This window comes from Arvicanthis niloticus, chromosome 14 (genome assembly GCF_011762505.2).
Source record: "Arvicanthis niloticus isolate mArvNil1 chromosome 14, mArvNil1.pat.X, whole genome shotgun sequence".
NCBI classification, from domain to species: domain Eukaryota; kingdom Metazoa; phylum Chordata; class Mammalia; order Rodentia; family Muridae; genus Arvicanthis; species Arvicanthis niloticus.
The window spans coordinates 48,744,223-48,768,145 of NC_047671.1; the positions used below are offsets into that span (position 1 = coordinate 48,744,223).

Below are 23,923 nucleotides of genomic sequence, written 5' to 3' on the forward strand. Positions count from 1 at the left end.
TGCTGTGATATGCATTGCCAACTTTCTATTATTAGATATGTCAGGGAAAAACTGAGTTTGGTTTTTCTTGGAGCCACCCTTCCCTCCCCGTTTTGCCTGGCTGGGGTGGGGAGGGTGTGACGATTTGGGAGAGGACCCTGACCTATTAATAAAAAGAGTGGGGGAAAGCGGCAGCCACAGAACAACCCCCTCAATGCCAAAACTTCCTAGAAATGGATTCTCCCTCCTTTGAAATTATATCAGTCATGGTACCACCCCAGATGCCATAGCTGTGGAACAGGAAAAAACAGACATTCTAGAGTATTTACAAGTGTCCCCAACCCCATTTCCTGCAAGCGAGGGCTTAGTCTCCTCCAGCTAAATTCTGGTACATTTCTCCTACAAAATACAGACACTTGGGGAGGGATCTTTGAAAGATGCCATTCTGTGGGTGGGATGGCTTGAGGGTGGGCCACCTAAAAAGAGGCTCTCTTCTGAAGAAAAAAGTCGAGGTCAGAAGGCCAGGGGGAGGATAAGGAAGACAGAGCCAGGGGGTGCTGAATTAATGGGTGGGAATTTCAGAGACAGATTCAGGAGGCGGAATAGATGCTAGACTATCATTAGGAGGGCTTGGGAGAGAGACAAGAGAAGAGGATTTTTCAGAAATGCTGCTGGTGTTATGAATGGAATCCACCCCCTGGCTCTTTGGCATTTTAAAGAGATTTCAGTGAAGACATAAATTAACTTAAAAACTATGCTTTGCATGGGGTGGGGGCTGGTGTTTACTCAAGGCATCCCCAACCACCAGGAGGCTAGAATTTAATAGGAAGACGTCTCACTTGCCCACATTTCTCCCTGCAACTTAGTTTATAGTTCACATATGTAATTTAATTTATTTATTTGATTTTTTTTTTCTTTTTTGAAACATGGTTTTTCAGTGTAGCCCTGGCTGTCCTGGAACTTGCTTTGTAGACCAGACTGGTCTCAAACTCACATAGATCTGCCAGCCTCTGCCTCCTGAGTACTGGGGATAAAGGCATGAACCACCACACCCTGCTGGTTCTCATATTTTAAGTTTGAGTCTCAGGGTGGGTATGGACCCAAGTGTCTTTCTGATTTCTCTTGGCTGGGTGATATTTTGTTGTTGTTTAATTACTGGTTCAAGAGAGGGTTTCACTGTGTAACCCAGGTTGGCCTTGAACACAGTATCCTCCCCCTTCTGTCTGCTAAGTGCTGGTTCAATAGGTGTGGACCATCATACCTGACCTGAGAGGGACTTTTTTTGTTTTTGTTTTTGTTTTTGTTTTCATTTTCACCAGCATTGATTTGGGGATGTTGCCTTTTAAAAGCCTGTGTGTCCTTGTACTTCCAAGCTGGCAATCCAAGGCCCTCCTGCCCACCAGGTCCATACCTAACCCCAGCAGCCACAGTTGCCACAGGTACAGCCACATGGGCATATGGCTGCATCTTGATTTATATCACATGGGATCTGGTTATGGAAGACTAAAGACTTCAGACCTGTGTTCCTGCTCACTGACAGCAATGAGAAAAGCAGAAAAACTGAAAATGAAATCTTCCCAGAAGCAAAGAGGTGACAAAGAACCATCGGACTAGGATCTGGGGAGTTCTGGCATCCAGGAAGGCAAGTTCAGCTGATGAGACATCCACTGTCCCTTCTCAAAAAAACAAATAGGAAGTGAGAAGTCAGGAGGCAGCTCGGCGCTCGGAGAAAAGCAAGGATACAGTGTCCACCAAATGAGAGAGTGCCTGTAGCCCCCAGTCTTGGGCCAGAACCATCAAAGGACTGTACCTTAGGACTAGATGGATTGGAAGCAGATGGGCTTTGCAGAGCCTCAGCCAACATCCAATTAACTTAATTCGTCAAATTAGAATGAGGTGATCCCAGTCTGCTAGGGCTCCCAGGTGCCTTGCAGAAGCGATGTAAATACTCCCCGGAGAATATAATCACATCCTATAACATCCTCTCATTACTTCTACTAACAATTTTCACATACAATTTCAGCATACATAAAAATAACCAAGGACACATGGAAATAAAACTGCACGATTCAGCAGAAACAACTATAAATGAAAAAGTCCCAGAGAACTACAGGATTTTGGAGTTAGCAGAAAAGACTTTTAAAATAACTGTGAATGGGTGAGTGAGATGGTTCAGTGAGTAAGGACGCTTACCACCAAAACTATGAATGGGTGAGTGAGATGGTTCAGTGAGTAAGGACGCTTACCACTACACCTGATAACTTCAGTTCGATTCCTGGAACCCACATGGTAGAAGGACATAACTGACGTCCTCAAGCTATCCTCTGACTCCTTCCAAACATGCTTAGTGGCAGGCATGTGCCCACAGATACACAGACATAAACACTCACAAAGCAAATAAAAGTCAAGAACTTCGTATTATTTTTACTAAATGAGATAAAATATAAGATAAGAAGTAGAGAACTGAAAACTTGTAAAAAGATAATTTGATAGAGTAACCAAATGGAAATTTAGAACTGAAAAATATACCAGCAAAACTTTATGGGTATGATGGCAGAGGAAGATGGGTCTCTGTGATTTTGAGGCCAGCGAGTTCCATGCCAGCCAGGGCTACATAAAGAGACCCTGACTCAAAAACAGACAACAAAAAAAACAAAGACACTGACCACAGGTGATTGATTATCAGATGAGACCCAGCTGAAGGGAGACTTGGTAAACCAGGAAGGTGGTGTAGGTCAAAAGAAAATGTCAAGAGAAAACACGGAGTAATAACATGACCTAAAACTGCTATAGGGAAGATAAGACATGTAAAAGATGAAAACTGAGATTTTTTTTAAAGGGAAGTGAGGGAGAATAAGGAAGCAGCAACAGGTGGAGAGAAAATGCCTGCCAACAGTGACCAAAGACATCACGTGACACATTCTGGAAGGCAGGACTCATTTTTTTAAAAAGCCACATTTAAGTACATTACAGTCAAGTAGATCAAACAAAACAGAAATAGAAAAAAAGGGGGGGGGGTTACAGATAGCTACCCTTGCTTTAACAAACAGAAACCAGGAAGTAGAAATTAGTGAAATTTAAACAACTCAGGTGATAAAAGAAACTAGCTATCACCTAGAATTCTACCCCCAGTGAGAATAGGCTCTAATAATTAAAAAAAAAAGTTAATTTAGTTTCAGGAACTTTTACTAGCACAAAAACTAAAGGGTGTTCTTTGTGGAAAAGCAAAATGGTTGAAGATGACAGATTTCAAAATGAAGTACAGAGATACAGCACAACACTGTCTGTTGGGGTCTAAGAAACATGAAAATAGCACTTAAAACTAGGAGAGCCTTAGAGATCAAAACCCTGTCACAAACAAAGAAAATAAAGAAATAAGTGAAATATTAATAAGATGGGAAATTAGAGACAGGAGTGGTAGCTTATGCTTGTAATCTGGAGTATGATACTCCAAAGACTGAGGCAGGAGGATCATAAGTTTGACTCCAGCTTGGACAATTTAGAAAGACTCTGTCTCAAAGTAAATTAAATTGGCTAAGGATGTAGCTCGGTGGGAGAGCACTTGTTCAGCATATGTGAAGCTCTGGGTATAATTCCTAGTACTAAGGGGAGTATGTTAGATTTAAGTCTAGGAAGGTTAGCTATTACATTAAGTATAAATGAACGAATTGCTTTAATTAAAAGTCAATTATAGATCTGGCTAAAATTCTATGCACAGTTCATAAAAAATCTGTAACTTTGTATTACAGGGTGGTAATATAAATGCTAATAAAAATTATAATAAAGTCAATAGGACTTGCAGTACTGTTGGAGAAAGCAGACTTTTCGGGTAAAAGCAATATGTTGATAATGGACAATACATGATAATAAAAGATTTTAATTCCCACTAGTTATAAAATTTACACACACCACATAATACAGCTTCAACTACATAAAGATGACACTCTCAGAGACCACGTAAGTGAGCACATAAGGGAGTGGGGAGACATACATCATCTGAACACACTTTATTCTGTGGACTCAACAATTACAGAACTCAAGTTCCTCAAATGTTTATGCCTTTGCTGCCCTGCAAAAAAACAATAGCACTGAAATCTCCTGCCTCGTTTCCTGTACAGTATTGCCACATATGTGACTTTGTCCGCAGAAACTTGAGAGGTAACTTCCAGTGTATTGGCAAGCATCTCTCCCCTCTTCCCAAAAGCACAGCCTTGAGTGAGGATGGTTTGGAGGTGGTCTTCCCAACCAATTGCAAATGGAGGAGTTGACACTGGTGAATGGATCAGGCAGAGGCAGTTATCTAGAGGAACGCAATCATTAGAATGGACTCATATTTGTGTGTGTGCATGCGTACATGCATGCAGGGAATAAAATAGGTGTTTATTAAATTTGGTTTGCACAATAGGCCTGGGATGGCCATCTGCATGCTGGAGTGCTGCAGAGGCAGGGATCCCATAACTGCACCCGTGAAGCTCACTCAGCAGTCACAATCCAACACTGAAGGCATGGGCAGTCCCTGAAGACTTGCTGATGTTAAATCCACACTAGAAGGCTGGAGAAGCTGGAGGCTGTCAGTGAGGACTGCACAGCATCCCCAGATGCACTTTCTCAGGAAGTAGCAAAGGTGGCACCTGACCCTGATTCTGCCTTCCACCTCTTCACAGCGGGGCTGCCAGGGAGCCTGTATTACCCCCACTGAGGGAAGGCCTTCTGGCCCAGAGTGATTCCTCTATGGAAACACACTGACAGATACACCTAGAGGTGTGTTTCCATCCTGCTTCCAAGTCTCTCAAGGTACCAATCAGGATTGCCTAGCCTTTGTTACTTCAAGTTACTGGGAGGATATTTATAACCGTAGCATATCCTAGTCTTTCTTGGACTGGGGGCATCAGGGAGTTGTGGAGTAAGGTGTTCCCGGATAAAGAGATAGGCTGGTTTCCAGGAAAAGGGGCTGGGGTAGGGAAAGCAGACTCCAGGAAGAGCTTATAAAGTTTCATGCAAGTGAATCTGAAGGACCTTGCATTTAACAATAAGCGGTGGACTCATGCATCCTTGAATTAAAATCTTTCATCCTTGAAGTTGAAGGCTATAGTTTGGAGAGTGTTTGAATGTTAGCAGTGATGGACAAAGCATATTTTGAGAATCTAACCCGAGGGGTGGGGGGTGAGGGGTGGGGGACAGCGGCTGGGATTAAGCAGAAAGCCACCACCAGTGACCTAGCTGGATTTGTTTGATTCTCATGCCCTCTAGAGGTAGCCCTGATAAGGAATTTGGTGAGAATTTCTCGAAGTCAGATGCACATGCAAAGGCTTCTGGTTGTTGTTTTATCACTGAAGAAGAAATCAAACAGGACAGTCTCTTTTTCTTGTTTGTCTGGAAGCCCTTTCTAGGCAGGGCTTCCGCCACCATTTTGTCCAGATTCTTGGAGCAGTATTCTTGCTTTTAGATTTCATGTCGCTAAAGCCACCTTCTCTCATTTCACCACGGATGAGCCTGGCTTGCAGGGCTAGTGTCCATTGTGAATTCTTACTCCAACCTGAATCCTTGTGTCTCATCTGAGTGATTACTGATCTGCTTCCTTCACTCAGTACCCTATAGGAAGGGTACACGACAAAGGATCTAACATAACCATTTGGGTTTTACTCGATGTATTTGTATTTGGAATCTAAAGGCCTGACAGATGGTAGGTGCTCAGTGAACGAATCACGACCTGCTATCAGGCAGCAATAGACAGCCCGATGAACAGCAAGCTTCATGAATTTTTTGCTCTGTTTCTGAAACAACTCTAAAAATGCCACCCATACATTAAAATTAGTATGTTAAGGGACATCTACCAACCCCTTCAAGGCTCCAAGAATGTGGCAGCAGAGGAGGCAGCAAGAATATCAGAGCCAGAAGACAAGGAGGAGTACTATAGAAGGAATTCTTTCCACTCCGTAAATCATACTCACCGACCAGGAGCAGCGGTGGTTACCGTTATTGGACATACACAAGATTGGGCCTGACGACATTCTGACATGCATGGGGAGGAGTCCATGAATCCCCAACTTTCCCTGAGGAACTTCTGGTAGTTAACGGCTGCTGGAAGAAGGAAGTTTCTTTAGTGGTACAGCTAATGGTAAGTTGTGTGTGCTCTTATAAACCTCAGTCATGTCTGTGTAAGTAACCATACCTACACTTAGTTATAAACATATTACACCCCCTGGAAATAGAAAGTGATCTAATTGGGGAAGGGAGGGGCTCAGCAAGAGGAGAAAAGGAACAAAAAAAGGTAATGGGGTGACTTTGAATAAAACACCTTACATTCATATACAGAATTCTCAAAAAAGGTAACTATTAAAAGGGTTTTAAACTCCACAAGTTCAAGGTCTATGAAGGCTACAGAGCAAGTTCAAGTCTAACCTGGGCAACAAAGCAAGACCCAGGCTCAAAATAAAAAATTAAAACAGCAATAGCTTGGGCTAGAGTTCACTGCTGGAATGCTTGCCCAGGGTGGATAAAACTCCAGGTTCAATTCCCAGTACAGCACCAAACCAAGATCTAAGAGTCACAAGAAAAGTTAAACCTCTCAAAGTTTTCACACACACATTTTTTTAAAATGTTATGTCAAGTTCATATGACTGGAAGATTCTAACTTCCAGCAAGTCAAAAATCACTGGAATTTTCAACTTACATTGGGACAACATTCTTTAAGAATGTTTCTACTCTTCTAGGACTTGGGATTGTTGGCCCAAGGTGTAAAGCACTTACTGCACAGGTTGGAGGATCTGAGTTTGCATACTAAGCACTGTGGTAAACGGCTTGGGACTCTGAAGCACGCTTGTTTTGTGCTTGTCATCCTGGCACTGAGAGGTGGAGACAGGAGGGTCCTGGGGTTTGCTGGCCAGACAGCCTATGTGACTCCACAGGCTCAAGGTTCAGCAAGAATCCAATCACAAAACATAAGGTACACACACACGGGGTGGGGACATAAATTTTCTAATTTTCTTGAATTGCTTCTACAACTCTAGCACTCAATTGTCAACTTCTTTGGGAGGTGGGGGAATATTCAATGAGGAGATGCTTCATTTATCAAGTTGATTTAAATTAGCAAAGGATGCTTCTGGAACATTTGAGAACTTGAAGATTTTTTTATTTACATTTTGGACAAAGACACCTTACTCAGATCTGTACTAATGATGGGAATTCTCATCTTTTATGCAAACACAGACACATTCCCAGGTAAACCAGTTTTTGGAGAACCTGGAAAAAGACTTAAAAATTCATTCTTGCGGTGCCTAGAAGGTACCACCCTTGTGTTATGGGGCACAGACACCTGCAGAGGGCAGCATTGAACCAGCAGTTGACTGCTACCTCTGGCTCTTTCTCAAGAGAAAGGGCACTTGGGCTCAGAAGGGTTGGGAGCCCAGTCTGGGCAGCTCGGGTCAGCTTTCTCTAGTGTTTGCACAGTGAATTACTCATAGGGAAATGTCTCCAAGGACGAGGGACACCAGAGATTCCATTCTGTACCTAGACTCAGCCTGGGACAGTTAACACACACAAACTGTGTTTTCTCCCTTCAAGAACTGAACCTAACCCTAAGGTTGAATTAATGGGTGGGATTTGTCCCTGAGGTTTTGCGCACGCGCGCGTACACACACACACACACACACACACACACACACACTTTTTTTTTTCCTTTTTTCATTCTGAAAAGGGCAGTGGAATCTCAACTAGTTCTCATTGAGAAGGCAGCAGAACTAAGTGGCCAAGAACACCAGCTCTGGAGTCAGACAGTCTGGAGCCCGCACCTCAACCTTCCTGAAGGTATGGTTTGGACTTTCCGAATCGCAGCTTCCCTGGCTATCACACAGAGACAGGGGTTTGCTGCCTTGAGGATTAAAGAAGCTGAGACATACGAGAGTTGGCATTCATTCAGCAGAAGCCCAAGCGTAGGAGCCATGACAGTGGCAATGATGAGGTTAAGCCGCATGCCAGCAGGTCAAGCACTACTGTTTCAATTCTCCAATCACGGTCAGTGAAGAAAAACAGGAGGTGAGAAATCGACTCACTTCAATGTTATGTTCCACAAACCTACGAAGCAGGAACCGCCAGCAGACCAAGGCAGAACTGTGCACTTAGCTCAGCTCCTCCATACTGTTTATACAATGCCTTCTAGTTTCAGGGTCTGTCCCTGTGTTGAATAGAGGCTCTCCTTGACAGAACCACCAGCCTCAGCACCCACCTGCCTCACGCAAGTGAAGACTGTTTGTCTCACCTACATTCTGTGAAGTTTCACAGGGAAGTGATCAACCAGTTGGAATGTCACTCAAGAGCAAGACCCCTACCCCTCTCTCTGCTTCATATGGGGGAAAGGACAAGGATGAGTTCAGAGTAGGGCACAGACACATCTTGGCCAACATATTTGTCCTTTCACCTGGCAGCTGTCCAGCCCCCAAATAGCCTGTGTGTCTAATCCAAAAATAAATCGCACGAGAGGGGAAATGAGCAGAGGCTCTTGTCCTTGTCCTTCAGTGCCACCTAGCCTTGCAGGGGTGTGAGGGGGCCCTTATGACCTCTTTCTGCTGCCTTCTCCCAGGGTCCTAAGGCTAGGAAGCCACCTGTTAAGTGGCCAGTGGGGTGTATAATTTCACTCAGCCTTTCCCTTGGGGAGAGGAGGGGTGTCTCCTTGCCCAGCTCACACCAGAGAGAGAAGAATAAAGGAACGTGGCTCAATAGGCTCTAGGGGGTAAAGGCATCGCCTGTGGCCTTTTCTGGATGGACACTCCCTTCTAATGGTGAGTGGAAACTCCCTTTCTCAGCAGCCTCCTTGCAGACTCTGGGTAGCCCTGTGTGATTGCAGCGCCTGCCACCACCCAGACAGGAAGCCTCGCAGAGCAGACAGAGGTGAGTGCTGGCTCCCCACACTTCCCACTTGTTCCTTCCTCGTTCCCCCACTCCCAGACCTGGATCTGAGTGGAAGACAGGCTGGAGTCTGCAAGGATTCCTGCCTCTCATTTAGATGCACAAATCCGCCCCCAGAAAGAACCAGGACCAGTTTCTAGTCGGGAAGCAGGAAATGATTCCTACCCGGTGAATTATCTGTGATTAGATCCAAGAAGAGGTTACAGGAAATTGTAGACTGGCCAAATCCCATCACCATAAAGTTAATGCTTTCTAAAAAGCATAGCACTGAACAGGAAATAAAAGAAACCCAGCTGATTCTCCCTTAATGGGCAAAAAAGGGAAAAAGAAAGAAAGAAAACAAACAACAACAAAAAAAAACCCCTAAGATCCGCAAATCTTCTGCTTTTTGCTCCTCTCTGATGTTTCAGCATCTTACAAGATTGACTTAATAGACTCAGTAACTCCTTACTGTAAGAAAAGAAAAAAATGAAATAAAGACTTTGGGGGATGGTGGCTGGGTAAGCAGGGTAGGGGAAGAGAAGTGGAGTTTGTATCTTGGTCTAAGCTTCTGCACCCCTGATCATTTGGGGATGTGCACAGAGAGCACTATCCCCAGCTCATGGGTTCTGGTACTGCAGACACTGCATTGTGGCTTGCATATATCCAAGCTAATAAGATGTAAATAAAATCCTTATGGGCTCATGTACTTGTACAAATCGGGGATTTTTTTTTTTTCAATGATCATAAACCAAGACTGAAGAGATGTAGGCAAAAGGGTGTTATTTTCCCCTTATCTTGAAAGCAAAGACTTTGGTATGGTGACTCTAGGTGGGTAGGTATGGTGGTTTGGATAGGTATGGCCCCCACAGACTTGTGTTTGAATGCTTAGCCCATGGGGAGTGGCACTATTAGGAGATGTGGCCTTGTTGGACAACGTGTGTCACTGTGGGTCAGGATTTAAAGTCTCCTATGCTCAGGCTCCACCCAGTGTGGAATCCAGTCTCTTTCTGGCTACCTGCAGAACACAGTCCCCTTCTGCTGCCTTCAGATCAAGATGTAGAACTCCTGGCTCCTACATGTCTGCCTACATGCTACCATGCTTCCCACCATGATGATAATGCCCTGAACCTCTAAAACTATAAGCCAGCCCCAATTAAATGTTTTCCTTATAAGAGTTGCCTTGGTCATGGTGTCTCTTTGCAGCAATGAAACCCTAAGACAACAGGTAATGGCAACCAGAATCCTTCTCTCTCCACCTTTTAACATTACAGGCTCCCTGTAATGTTCTGTTTCCAGAAAGACTTGATGGTGGCAGTGTGGCTACCAGCAGCTCAGCTGATAACCTGTTCCAGCTAGTCTCAGGCTTGCTTCTCATAGACCTACTGTGGAAGGGACCGCTACCTTGTTAATTCATTACTACCATGGTAAAGGACAGTCATCTCCACACCACTTGTGTTGAGAGCAATGAGACTGGCTCCCCAAAGCCAATCAAAGTGTTCATCCCAAGAGAAGGGGGCTTGTTGCAGGACCCAGGGCCAGCAGTTGTTCTTTCTGTGATGGTGACTTTGGTCCCCTTCCTCTTTCACTCATCAGTGTTATTGATAAGAGGTTTCAGAGGAAGAATAATTATTGGTAGAACAGGTCACTAAAAGATGCCATGGCTTGTCATATCCAGAGACTCCTGATCATGAGGAAGATGCTAACACCAGAAAGGAGACTCTGGCTCAGGTCTATGGCAGTCTCATGCCCTGACTCCTCTAGGGGAATCACTTCCCGTCTCACACATGCTCTTCCCTACATACCCTTTGTCCCCAGTCTCTCTACTCTATTGACTGAACTCAACTTGCCTTGCAACTGGCAGCTTCAAAGTCCCATTTCCCTTGTGGCCCTGTAGGAGCAGATACCTTTAACCCCAGCACTGCAAAGGCAGGCAGGTATCTGAGATCAAGCCCAGTGTAGTCTACACAGCTAGTTCCTAGCCAGTCAGGGCTACACAGCGAGACCCTGTCTCAAAACAAAGTTCATAATTCTTAGTTTCTTTCCCACCTGAATTTTGTATCCTTGGGGGAAAGATTAAGTTCATTCTCAGCTCTTTGTAATAGCTGACACATAATTGCTGACTAATTAAGTGAGTTAAATTAATTGGCCAGTAGAAAATTTGCCTGTTCGTGGGCAATTCTGACTCTAAAGGTAATATAACTCCAGTAAGCATTGGTGGAGCCCAGAATGCATGTGGAGACCCGATACCACAATCCCAGAAGTCTTCAGCTCTGCTCACCAGACATGCTCTGCTACTATGGCACGTCAGGTGGAAGAAGTACATGCCCTCGTTCATACAGCAGTAGGTGGTGACACTGGAGTGTACCCAGGCATGCCTGCCACTTCCTTTCCTGTCCCATTTAACATATGGGTGCCTGCCAGTGGCATCTCCTAGTGCCTAATTTTAAAGCCCAAGAGACCCCAAGGAGTTGGCAGACTACATAGGACCTTTAAATGTTTTAGACACCTCCCTGTCACCTGACATCTCAGTGAAATGAATACAGGAAGTCTTATTTGATTTGATCCCTTTCCAGAGGATCAAGGTTCAGTTCCCAGTGCCTACATAAGGTGGCTAACAACCACCAGTAAGTACAGCTCAAAGTCACCAGATATTCTCTTCTAGCTTCGGAGGGTACCTGCGTGCATGTGGTACATGTGCACACACTCCGACACACACACACATACACACGAAATACGTAAGTATACAAAACATTGCATATCACTGCAGAAAACATGCACAGTGGTATTGTTTATCATATATATCCCTATCTATTTATCAGCTGGTGGGTAGAGTAAAATGTGGTGTATCTGTACAATGAAAAATTCAGCAGTAAGGTTTAGAAATAAATTCTGATGCATGCTACAACATGATTGAAACTTACAGATGTTATGCTAAGGGAAAGGCCTACATTGACTGGTTATATAGAAACAAAATAGGACAGGGAATCCTCAAAGATAGAAAGTAGAGCTGTGGCTGTCGGAGTCTGGCAGGAGAGAAGAAATGGCAGCTGACGACTAAGGGGCACAGAGCTTCTTTTGAAGTGGCTGTGGCTGTGGCTGCATAGGTTTGTGAATACACCAAGACATTTGCTGGACACTCGTGAGTCAAAGATCATGTGAGTTATTGCTATACAAAATCGTTGAGAAATTGTCTTAGATAGGGTTTCTATTTCTATGAAAAGACACCAAGTCTAAAAACAACTTGGGGAGGAAAAGGTTTATTTCAGCCTACAGTTCCACATCGCAGTCCACCACAGAGGGAAATCAGGGCGGGAACTGGGGCAGAAGCCACAGAGGAACGCTGCTTAATGGTTTTCTCTCTGTGGCTTGCCCAGCCTGCTTTCTAAAACAACTCAGGTCAACCTGCTCAGAGGTAGCTCCACCCACATCAATCACTAACAAAAATAAGTACCCAGCAGAGTTGTCTATGCAGTCTGAATGGACCCATTTTCTCAACTGAGGTTCTTCTTCCCAGAGAACTCTAGCTTGTGTCAAGTTGACAAAAAAATTAAAAAAAAAAAAAAATCAAATCTAGCCAGCACCAACATCCAGTAGGATCTTAACCCATGACAAGGACTGGTTGAAGGTGTGGTCTACTCTGCCCTGGTCAGCTCGAGTCTCTCCAGAAGAGCATGGCCACAGACAGATGGGACGACCAAAGATGGAAAAGAGATGAGTCCAGGGGCCTGCCCCCTTTAAAGCCTGTGCTGCTTGCATGGTTTTCTTTCCACCTGGTTTTAGACCATCCCTCTGTAAATACCTACTGTCTGTCTCATTAATGTTTTGTGGCAATGCTTACCTGGGATGTTCTCTTAAGGTCTCTCTTTCTCTCTCTCTCTCTCTCTCTCTCTCTCTCTCTCTCTCTCTCTCTTTCTCTCTCTCTCTAACACTTAAGACTCTGGTTTATTTAAATCGTAGACTGGTGGTCCAGATTTGCTCATTTTATCAAATAGCAAGGCAGTTGCCAAACCAGGTGTTCTTTGCTTGGGGCTAACCTGAGCTTGGGGCATCTTGTTGCTTTCCGAAATGAAATGTACAAATGTGTATGTGAGCAAACAAGCTTACTTTTCTGGAGAATAAAGCTATACATTTTGTCGGGTTTTTCAAGGGGCATAGACTGTCTAGGTTTCACAGCCTGTTGTAGACCAGGGCTCTGGGCACCAAAGGCTGATTCTTAAAACTGCAGCATAGTTAGGATGCTGGAGCCGCATTTACCACACCCAGGGCAGACAGCTGGGCCAGGTGTGGGGCTGACGGTGTGCTGAGAACCGCAGTGGCTCCCACAGGCTCTCCCTTGGCTTCCACAGGCTCTCCCTCGGGCCTCTAAACTGGAAGAGTTCTCATCCCTGGGCACCTGGTTGATGGGGCTGATAAACCGTGTTAGCTGGCAAGACTTGGATTCTTTCTGGCACACAAACTTTGAGAAGGTTTCAGTCTAGAACAGAGAAGACCACATGTAATTGGAACCACAGTGCTGGGTCCATCTGGGCAGGCTCTGCACCTCATGATGAGCAGAATGCAAGTAACATAGCGAGTGAACAGAGCTATAGGGGCTGAACTAAGAATCACGGAGGTAAGAGTGAGCTTGGTTTGGCTTTAGTACAAAGGAAGGGTACTGGACAGTTCTGAACAGAGAGAGCTGTCATCTAACTTACCATTTGGCAAGATTCTTCTGGAATGACCCAGGGGACTGAAGGAAGAAACAGGAAGACAAATTAAAGGGAAATTGCTGGAATCAATTATCCCAGAAAGCAATGAATGTTTAAATGAATTAGCCAATGTCTCAAAAAACAATCTCATTATGTAGCCCAGGCTAGCCCTGAACTCCCTATCTTCTGCTTCTACCCCCTAGACTGGTAAGATCACACGCCTGTACTACATCACACAGTCTAGTGGTCTATTAGTAAGAAACAAAACAAAACAGAAACAGAAACAAAACAAAATAAAAACAAAACAAAAATCAAAATTAAAACAAAAAGCAGCTCTGTAAAAGCACAGTAAGCTGTCATCTTTTCCCTGAGACAGCCTAATTCCACACATCTGGCCATGTTTAGGGAGGACAGAGTTAGCAAGGATTGTTGTATCGTTCTGGGTACTGTATGTTCTTATCAGAAGAGCTTTTGCACATCAGTGTAATCACACCGGCAAGATCTGGCAGCTCCGGCCTGTAATCCCAGCCACTTGGGGAGCTGAAACAGAGTGGTGATCTGGACTATATTGTGAGTTCAAAGTCAGCCCAGACAAATGAGTAGGATCTTATGTCTAAACAGTTAAAGGCCCCAGGTTGGATTCCCCAGTGCCATATAAACTGGCTGTGGTAGCTTCTTGGGCTTTTGTAATCCTGGCACTTGGAAGGGATAGGCAAGAGGGTCAGGAGTTCAAGACCATCCTTGGCTTACTTGAGAGTTTGAGGCCAGCCTGGGATACAAGGGACCTTGTCTCCAAAACAAGAAAAGAGAAACTAGACAGGGCCCTGGGGGGATTCGTATCAGAGTTGAAGCAGCCTACTTGTGGGAGGGACTCTTTCCAAATGTTCCTCCTGCAGCAGCTGGAAAATTTGCTAATGTACTTGGGTAATAATGAGGCAGGGCCAGGCACCCTGTCTCGTACATTGTATCCAGTGTCCGTCCTCCAGCTCTGCTGATGCGTAGTACCATGAGGTCACCTTGGATAACTAATAGCAATTTCTTTAGAATGTCTGAGGTGCTTCCCAGTCCAATTGGCAGCCGGCCCCCTAGGTGGTCAGGATGCCCTTGTTTAACAGTTGACTGGGCACACACAGGAGGAAATGTTCTGCTAGAGAGTGCCACTCTGCATCTCATTTTGCCTGTCAGCTGACTAGGATTTGTTGAGGTCAAAGGGTCAAGTGAGAGTAGGAAGAGTCTAGCAGAGCTGCTGTCTCTTATTCAAGCAAGATGGATGAGGAAGGAAGGTTAAAGCAAACACCAAACATCAGCCTTAGGAGTTGAGGACAAGATGCCAGAGCAGCAATTCTGCCTAAGAGGAAGAAAGTGTACTTTCTTGTAGCCTTCAAAATCTTGCCAATCTATTAGGCACCGGTGCTTCTTTTAAGTCAACTAAGTTTAAAAGTAAGGATTCCATGTCGGCTATAAAAGGTTACTGAACGTGGAAGCAGTAAACAAACAAAACAGAAATGCTGCCGCCCACCTTTATGGACCTTCCTAAGGACTGTCCTACAGACTACCCTCAGAGGTTTGGAGCCACATTCAACTAGGCTAGTTCTTTGGGAAGCAGTATGTCTCCTTTGCTCACTGCCCCAGCTGGCACTTTAGCCTCGGACAGCTCTGGGCAAGCCCACATCTCTGTGGATAACCATACCAGGATTCTGGTCTGTCCTCAAAGAGCTATTGTTTTCAGTCTTCCTCAGGTCATGCCTCTGCAGTGGTATGCAGTTTCTGTAAAAAGTCTTATTGTGACAGAGAGGCATTTAAACTAGCCTAAGAACTCCCAGAGAAGATATGATTTCTCTCTCTGTCTCTCTCTCTCTGTCTCTCTCTGTCTCTCTGTCTCTCTGTCTCTCTGTCTCTCTCTCTCTCTCTCTCTCTCTCTCTCTCTCTCTCTCTCTCTCACACACACACACACACACACACACACACACTGTAGAGAACCTAGAGTATTGTGGGTGCTTAATAAGTGGCTATGACAGCTATTTTTTTCCACAGACTATTTCCTGGTTTCAGGACTCGGGTCTATTCTGGGGCCAGACTTTCCTACTACATAATCTCATCGTCTCTTCCCACTCCAAACAATAGTGGGGCCCAGAGCCTCTCACTGCCATTGCTCAGGATTTTTAAAAACTCTGCACATATTATGTCAAAGATAGGTATAGACCCTTTCAATGCATTGAAATGAACAAATAAATTGAGGAATGTTAAAGTTAAAAAAAAAAATTAAATGCCAACATTAGGAGAACCATACTATAAATGTACCTTAAAGAACTAAGGATTCATTTCCCAGAATTTGGACTATAATAATGCCAAACACTCTAGTATAGAAATTAGCACAGGTCAGTAATTAGGGATTGTATTTAGCTAAGCGGTAGGTGTGGGGTGTGGAGGCATGTGATGGTGCTCACTACTGCATACAATGGAGAAATGAGACAAAGGTGTTTACCCTTGCACCCGAGAGTTGGGTATGCTAGCCCATGCTTAGGTACATTAGATTACCATACTGCTCCTGAGTTCGCAGGGATGCCATAAGTTGGAATTCTGATTGAGCTCCTCGGGAAAGATGGAATCTGGAGCCTGGAAGAGCTGAGTTGCACAGGAATGGCCAAGGACACAGTGTCCTCAGGTTAATGAGTATTAGGCTGAAATAGGGAGGGGGAGATTTAGTCACACAGTGACTCTACATGGGGGTGTGACTCTGGAGGAGACTTCGGGTCTGTGTCTTTTGTTCAGAAAGGGTCTTTCAGCACATCATTAAAATATTACAAAGATTTCCTTACTAGGTGATTTTATTTCCATAGCTGGACAGGTCTCAGGTCAGATCCACCAGCGTGCTGATCTGTTCCTTTTCAAACACCCAATGCCACGCTGGCATTATACTGTTTTTCCACTGCTCTGGTAAGGCATCATGATGAAGACAACTTATAGAAAGAAGGGTGTCAGGCTTGCAGAGGGATAAGAGCCATCACCACCACGGCAGGAAAGCATGGCAGCAGCTGGAGAAGCAGGCTGAGAGCTCACATCTAAAACCCCAAGCCGGAAGCACAGACAGAGCGAGGCAGCTGGGAATCATAAGTGGTGTTTGAAATCTGAAAGCCCACCCTCAGCTCATGGACATCCTTCTTCCAGCAAGGCCACACCTCCTAAGCCTATCCAAACAGTGCCACCAATTGTGGACCAAGTATCCAAATGCCAGGGACTACAGGGGACACTTCATTCAAGCCACCACAAACACCTTCTGATTTGAACTCCTGTGGCTTGCTGAAAGCTGCCACATCCAAAATAAGCACATTGTCATTTCCTTCCGGAATGAACTCCTCTTCCTCAGCTTAAAGATACTGAACTAGAAACACCTGCTCTCATCTGAATGAACATCAAGGGTGTATTTTTCACACCCAAAACTTTGGATTTTGATGGCATCACCCACTCTCCTGAATAAGGACACTGATGGGGACATACTCACATATAGATAGCACTGTGCTCGAGGGCAGCTCCACGTGGCACCTAAGTCTTGTTCTGTTTGTGATGCATACATTGAGGGCAGAAACTGGTTCCTTTCTAATTGGGGATCTGGCCAGCCGGTACTTCTATTCTTTCGGGGGAGACGAGGTTCAGTACTGATGTGATAAAGTTCCTCTGCAGGGCTTCCCTTTGAGAGATCCGGGTTAGAGCCATGCGATGTCAGAGCTTTTGGACCCAGCTCTAAGAGCTGAGATCCTCAGGACTCCTTATTCTGAAGGCCTAGCCAGGAATGGCCCTGGATGCTCTCTCAGCCAACAGATCTCACTGTTACTTTTATGTTACTGTAACAAAATACCCAACAGAAACAAGTTATAGGAGGGAGAAAGGGTTCTCTGTGGCTCACGGTTTTAGAGACATTTCAGTCCATCAGCAGAGGGGAAGGCACAGTGACAGGAGTGGTGGCTGTTCACATGGTAGGGATCAGGAAATGGAGAGAGCTAGACCAGAGCCAGGGATTTGTACAACCCTCCAAAGCTTGTTCCCACTGGTCTCGTTCCATTGAGTAGGCCCTGCCTCTAAATAGCCTTCAACATAGAGCCTCAAGCTAGAGCTTTGTGTTCAAAGCCTTTCAAATCCAGACCTTGTGCCTACCCTGCCCTCACTCTACTCACTGCATCAGAACGACTTCATTGGCTGAGGAGAGAGACCTCAGAGTATACTTCTAGTTGCCCTAGGTCCACGTGCCTGTCTCTCCATCTGAACTATCAGGTGGGCAGGCTGGGATACACACACACACACACACACACACACACACACACACACACACACACATACACACACGTGCAGGCTCACTCACTCATGCCTCGCAGGCCTGTGGAAGGGAAGCTCTCTTTGCCAATGATCGGAAACAATTAATCATGGTTTCAGTTGCTTGCTTTGATCCGTATCATCTGAGTCCACTTCATTCCCTACCTTCAAGTCAGATGTATTTGGACAGATGACTACAGAGATGACATGCACGGTCTACTGAGGAGGTCTCAGGCTCACCTGAGGACTCCCCTAGTCTATTTGGGATGGATGGACTATGGTGCACAATGCTGGGAACACGCTCTGCTAGTCTTCCCTAGCCCTAACCTGGTGCTTGCTACCTTGCCTAGCTCTGTAGAGCACACTTGGTAGAGCCTGGCTCTGGGAATGGTGTAGACACATAGACAGACACTGCCACACACAGACACCTACACCCTGCATGGGGACAGATGACAGGACAGAGAAGGGCTCCCTTTCACCAGCAGTCTGATTTTAGAGGAGTGTCTTTCAACACAACCAGTTGTTTCCCTGGTGACAGAGGCCTCAAAATAAACAGGACTCTGCTCAGACAGTAGTCCACTGGGCTCGGGCTTCTGCCCCAAGACAAACCATGCTAAAATAACACCCAAGGTAGTTGCTGCCCCTGTCTGCTGTCCCAGGTCTGCTGCAGACTGTCAAGAGCTAAAGGCACTTTAGAGTTTTCTAAAACTGACATGGTGGGATGAGGCTGTGGGGAGGTCTACAGGCGGGGGCGGACAGGGGGGTTCTCTGCTGATGAGCAAGGGCCAAAGGCAGACCTAGAGGCCAGTGCTCTCTGCTCCCCCACCCGCCTCTCTGCTTCCCACACAGCCCTCTGGGACTGGCATGGTGTCTGGAGGCGGGCCAGCAACCTGATGTGCATGCCACAGCCCGTCCCTCTCCGCACACAGAGCTGCAGTAATCCTGAGGTTCAGAGAGCCGGCTGGAGAGGCAGCTTCAGCTCCGGAACCCGGGTGACAGAGCAAAGGCCACCAAGCGGACTTCATCCCCCTTGTGAGCAAGTGGAGCAAAAGTAGCCTCCGGCCTGCCAGATCTTCAGGTAAGAATTAGGGAGCGTGTTATATCCGGAGCGGGGTTTGGCTGTTTGTAGAAGGCTAGTAGAAAGGGGAGAGGGGACCCGTGAGGGTAGAGAAGTGTTTTAAACAGTTAGTAGAGAGCCAGCGTGCCTGCCAGTGTGTTGGATGGGCTTCTCTTCGGCCCTTAGGCCGTTTTGAACGGAGGTGCAGCAGCCGGGGAGGAAGGGCCTGCTGAGAGCACAGACAGGGGTAAAAAGAACACTTACAGGTTAGAGACTGCACAAGTAATCCTACACCGGGCTGCCCTATCATCATCTTCTACCCGCTCTAGCCTAGGAAGAGCGGAGGGGGTGGGAATCATCTGATTGACGGGAGCCCTGGATGTAGCCTTTGAGATCTGTGGAAGCTGAAAGCTACAGCCACAGTGGATCTGGCTGGCAGTATCTTGCTGTGTCATGATCACCCTACCCAACAGCCCAGAAACTCAGCTGCCTCAGGAGAACCTGTGAGAAGTTTAGGTTTTTATCGGCTGTTTCACAGAGAAGCTGGAGGATTTGACAGGATGGATGCTGAGGCTCCCTGCCCTGTCACCTGGGTTACTCATTACCTTCTCCTCTTTCACAGTCACAGGCTCATCTCAGGACAGGTCTCTTAAGCTCCTGAACATATCAACAATGTGCAAGGCTCCTGGACAGGAGGCCTTGAGACTCTCAGACCTCTGGGTGCCCGTGTGGGAACTTCAGGCATTTAATCAAGGGTCATTTTGCAGAAACCTTGCCTCCCATCTCAGACCCAAGAGCTGTGTCTCAGCTTAAGCCTCCATGCTTTCTTCAGCCCATTTAGAATCCATCATTGTGTCTCTTCCTGCCTGTCTGCTTTGGTGACCAGCATCTTTGCTTTCCCTCTCCTTGGGGATGTCGGGGCTTGAGGGGTGGGGGTGGGTGAGTAGTTCCCCATGCGGCAGTGGGGAGAGACAGGTATCCCAAGAGAGGCTGCCCTGTTCCCCTCACCCTCAACTGCGGCCCTGGCTTGGTACCTAGCAAAATGTTGACAAGATAGCTCGGCTGGCAAAATGCTTGTCATACAGGCTTGAAGGCCTGAGGTGGCTCTCCGTAAGTCACTTTTTTGTTGTTCTTGTTGTTGGTTGGTTGGTTGGTTTTTTGAGCTACGTTCAGTGGTGAATGTTTAAAAGCCCAGTACAAGGGAGGTAGAAACAGATAGATTGCTAGGACTCACCAGCCAGGCAGTCTCCAGTCTATACTCACTGAGCTCCTGGTCTGTGAAAGACCCAAAACTCAAAAACAACAGAATAAAAGCAGGAACCAGAAAATAAGCAAACGCTAAGGTGGACAGCTCCCAAGGGGTTACACCTAAGGTTGTCCTCTGGCCTCGGCATACACATGTACATGTGTATATCTGGAAGTACACACATGTGTGTACACACACACACACACACACACATGACTGAACAAATGGCCTTCCTTTGGGGATAGTATGATCTAGGAACAGTTGCCTGCTGTCTGTGTAAATAAGCGTGGCTTGGTGGAGACTCTGATTCACAGCCACCAATTCCCTCTGCCTTTCCTTTGTGTTGATCACCCAGGGTTTCCCAGGAAAGTCCCCTCTTAAAAGTGTATCTTGGAAGGCAAGCTGACAAGTTTGAGGACAGCTGGCTGAGGATGTGGGAACACTCTCTTCTTGTGGTCACTGTCTTTGAAAGTCCATGGGTTAGCTAATGAAATGCTTCGTTTAAAGCAAAAGCGGTATATGAAAAGCTAAGTAGGAAAGCAACGTTGTGTTTGCACGTCCTTGCCTGGTTCTTAAGAGGGTTTAAGAAAGCAGGGCATGGTCAAGCGGTGTGAGTCACAGGTGAGGGCACCAAACATGAAGATGCTCTTCTCAGGGGTGATGGCAGGTGGACACTTGATCTACACTAGCAAAGGGATATCCAATCCAGGGAGAGATGATGAAGCCAGACTTTTGGCAGACATGCATCCTGTGTCCTCTGAGTAAGTTAATAATCAAGGCCCTGCAGTCCTGTGTACCAGGAGCGCAGAGGGCACACCCACTTCTACCCATTATCAAGGCATTGCTTGGCTGACACAGTAGCCCTTGATTTAAGCTGCTATAACAGGATTCATGCTAGGGAATACCCTGCTTTAAGTAAAAGTAACATGTATTCACTGTGCATAGATGGCAAGTAGGTGAATCTTTTTACAGACAGGCAGTCTTCCATCAATTACCAATAAGATGTCCCGTATCAGAGGTGACTAGCTCCAGCCCAATCAGTCGGAGAAAGGAAGGGAGCTACTCAGGATATAGGTAACAGCGCAGGTTTGGGATGAAAGGTTAACAAAGGAGCCCATGGCAGAGGACAGGAACTGGCTCTAGGGCAGTGGACTGCAGGGACTTTGGCATGGATGGAATAGCAATGATTTCCTAAGTCACAGTGAAAAGCATTGTAGGGACTAGGGAAATGGCTCAGTGAGCACAGACACTGCCACACATAAGTGGGGACCCAAGTTTGGATCCCCAGCATCCATAGGCATGACAGAACACATGTGTAATCTCAGGACTCCTGTGTAAGATGGGAACCAAGAACAGGAGAATCACCAGAAGCTTGTAGGTCAGAGAGTCTGCATACATACTAAGGAACAAACAAAGAGAGACCCTAATCTCAAACTAAATGGAAGGCAAGGGCCAAGATGCACATAGTGCGCACACACACACACACACAACTCACAGTGGAAAGCAATGTAAGACACCTAAAGTAAACCTTTGGCCTTCATATACATAAATACAAATACATATATACCAATGTAACTGTACATACATGTGCATGCATATAAACATGGACATAGCACACACACATATACACATACATGTGCTCAGGAAAAGCAAAGTGACATGGCGACAAGCTGCACGGATTCTGCAGTGAGGCAGCTGAGGCCCACATTTTGATGCTCTTACTAATTAGGTGTTGTGACTTGCCCTTCAGTTCCCTCATTTGTAAGAAGGGTGATAAAGTGCTAACCTACTAAGAGCAAGATCAAATGAGTAACAGCCTGCGTCTATCACCTAGCTTTCCGTGAGTGTTACTGAAAGCTGAGGAGACTGTAGTGCCCCAAGCACCACCCTCTGGCACTTTTGCTTTGACAGGGCTTGGAGCTTTGTTTGTATTTGTGAAGCTCTGGAGACAGAACAGTTATTGTCCTAGTCACCAGTGTTCTCGTCCTTTCTGGATCCAGGCACTGGGCTCAGCTTTAAGTCTGGCAACACCCCAGAGATCAGGGGCTGATACAGACGCAGGACTGGGGCTGGTGGAGGGACTGTTTACTTGCAGCCCCACAGATAACCAAGGGCAGCGAAGTCAGGCTGTCCAACAGACCTGTGCTTCTAACTGGGGAGGCATCCTAAGAGACAGGTGGAATTTGGTGACAGGAATTCAGCAACAGGTGACATCTGAAGACCCCAGAGAAGAGTCTAGAGTTTGTAACCACTGTTTAGAGACAGCAGGGCCCTAGCTTGGGTCATGAGAAGAGTTTACATGCATGAAGATTTACATGCAGGCATGTCCAGTCTGCAGCTGGTGAGCCATATGTACTCCAGGATAACCATGAATGCATCCCAACATAAAATTATAAACTTACTTAAAGCATTATGAGGAGGGTTTTGGTTGTTTGATTGTTTTTTAAGGTTTTCCTTTTCTGTCTTTCTTTTTTTTTTCTTTTCTTATAACTTAAATCATGGTTCTTGACTGTGAACTTTGTAGATGAGAATATCTGTTTCAATGTCCAAAGGTTGGACACCACTGACGCCTTGAGTGGCAGGATCTTTGGGAACAAGATGGGCTACACAGCTACTGTAGCCTCCAGTTTTCCTGAACCAGGTGGTGGGTGGGGCACGAGAATACAGGAAATGAGGTAAGAGTAGATTCAGGCATGGAGAGAATGCAGAGCCAGGACTCTGAATGCCTGGGGCAGAGTTCAGAATAGCCTGAGCTCAGTATGAAGGTAACACTGGGTCACCTTGGTTATAGATATAAAAGGAATAGATAATCCAAAACAAATTGTCTTAACCAGGCAAATTTCTGGTGTAGGCAAAGACTGGACTTTTTGAATGCATCTAAATGTAACCTGCAGAGATTGGGTGTCTCAAGACCACCCTCTGACTTTGTTTGAGGAAGTCTGATGATGTCAGCAGGGGTGAAAGGGCATGCCTACCTTGCAGGAGGCTGTGTTGGTGTAGAGGGTTACTCTGGGGCATGACTCAACCCTGCCCCTCCAGGAACTATACTCTGGTCCAGGGATTTTAAACCTTTAAGGTCCTTGAAGAATCTGATGCCTGTTGGGCTCCGTGGTGCAGGCCTGTAAACCCAACTGCTCAGGAGGCTTGCCCGGGCATTTAAGGAGACTTTATCTGAAAATGAAAACCAGCAAGAAGGGTGGGAAGATAGTTGAGCATCTAGCATTCCCAAGGCCCTAGATTTAATCCCTAGCCTTACAAATGGGAGTGGGTTGAACCAGATTCCTAAATCCTAGGCACCGAGGTGATATTCAGTGAGTTCACAATGGGACCCAGGATTCTGCATTTCCTTGGCGATATCCAGGTGGTCCTAATCCATTCCATCCATGGGACACACTTAGCAAAGCTTGGATCTGGCTTCCCACTGTGGGCCCTTCCTTCTTCTTATTATAAGGGGAACACAGACTTGTGTGGCCTGAGTAGCAGTTTGTTACTCAGTCACACTGACTTGCCTGACAAACCTTCCACCCTACCTACTGTAACAACACTATTGTATCCATCTCCCATGATGCTCTGTGCTCATGAATCCTTCACAACAATGCCACAAGGTAGATGCTGTTCCTATACACATCTCACTAATGCAAGAAATGGGTCCACCACCTGAAAACAGTGGAGCTGGGATCTGAACTCATCATTAGCAGACTAGTAGAGCCCAAATGCATAACTGAGAGTCTGTCCCATGGGAGTAGGTTCAGCCCTCCT

At 45.9% G+C, this 23,923-nt stretch overlaps 1 protein-coding gene and 1 long non-coding RNA gene across 3 annotated transcripts in view; one reads left to right on the top strand and one right to left on the bottom strand.

Moving 5' to 3' along the window:
* Positions 1-23,923, bottom strand: part of LOC143434334 (uncharacterized) — a 314,842-nt gene that overhangs the window by 45,879 nt on the left and 245,040 nt on the right. Inside the window, exons 8-10 of the long non-coding RNA XR_013103765.1 lie at positions 23,140-23,335; positions 13,560-13,594; positions 5,931-6,060 (exon numbers count right to left, since the gene is read on the bottom strand). This is a non-coding gene — a long non-coding RNA (uncharacterized LOC143434334). The remainder of the gene's footprint in view (positions 1-5,930; positions 6,061-13,559; positions 13,595-23,139; positions 23,336-23,923) is intronic.
* Positions 8,768-23,923, top strand: part of Fgf1 (fibroblast growth factor 1) — an 87,864-nt gene continuing 72,708 nt past the window's right edge. The window contains exons 1-2 of one of the 2 annotated variants that reach the window (XM_076912738.1): positions 8,768-8,865; positions 18,791-18,939. The gene's annotated coding sequence lies outside the window, so the exon portion shown is untranslated. Of the gene's footprint in view, positions 8,866-18,557; positions 18,940-23,923 lie in introns of those variants that run through there. The other variant, XM_034518568.2, reaches the window with a different exon arrangement.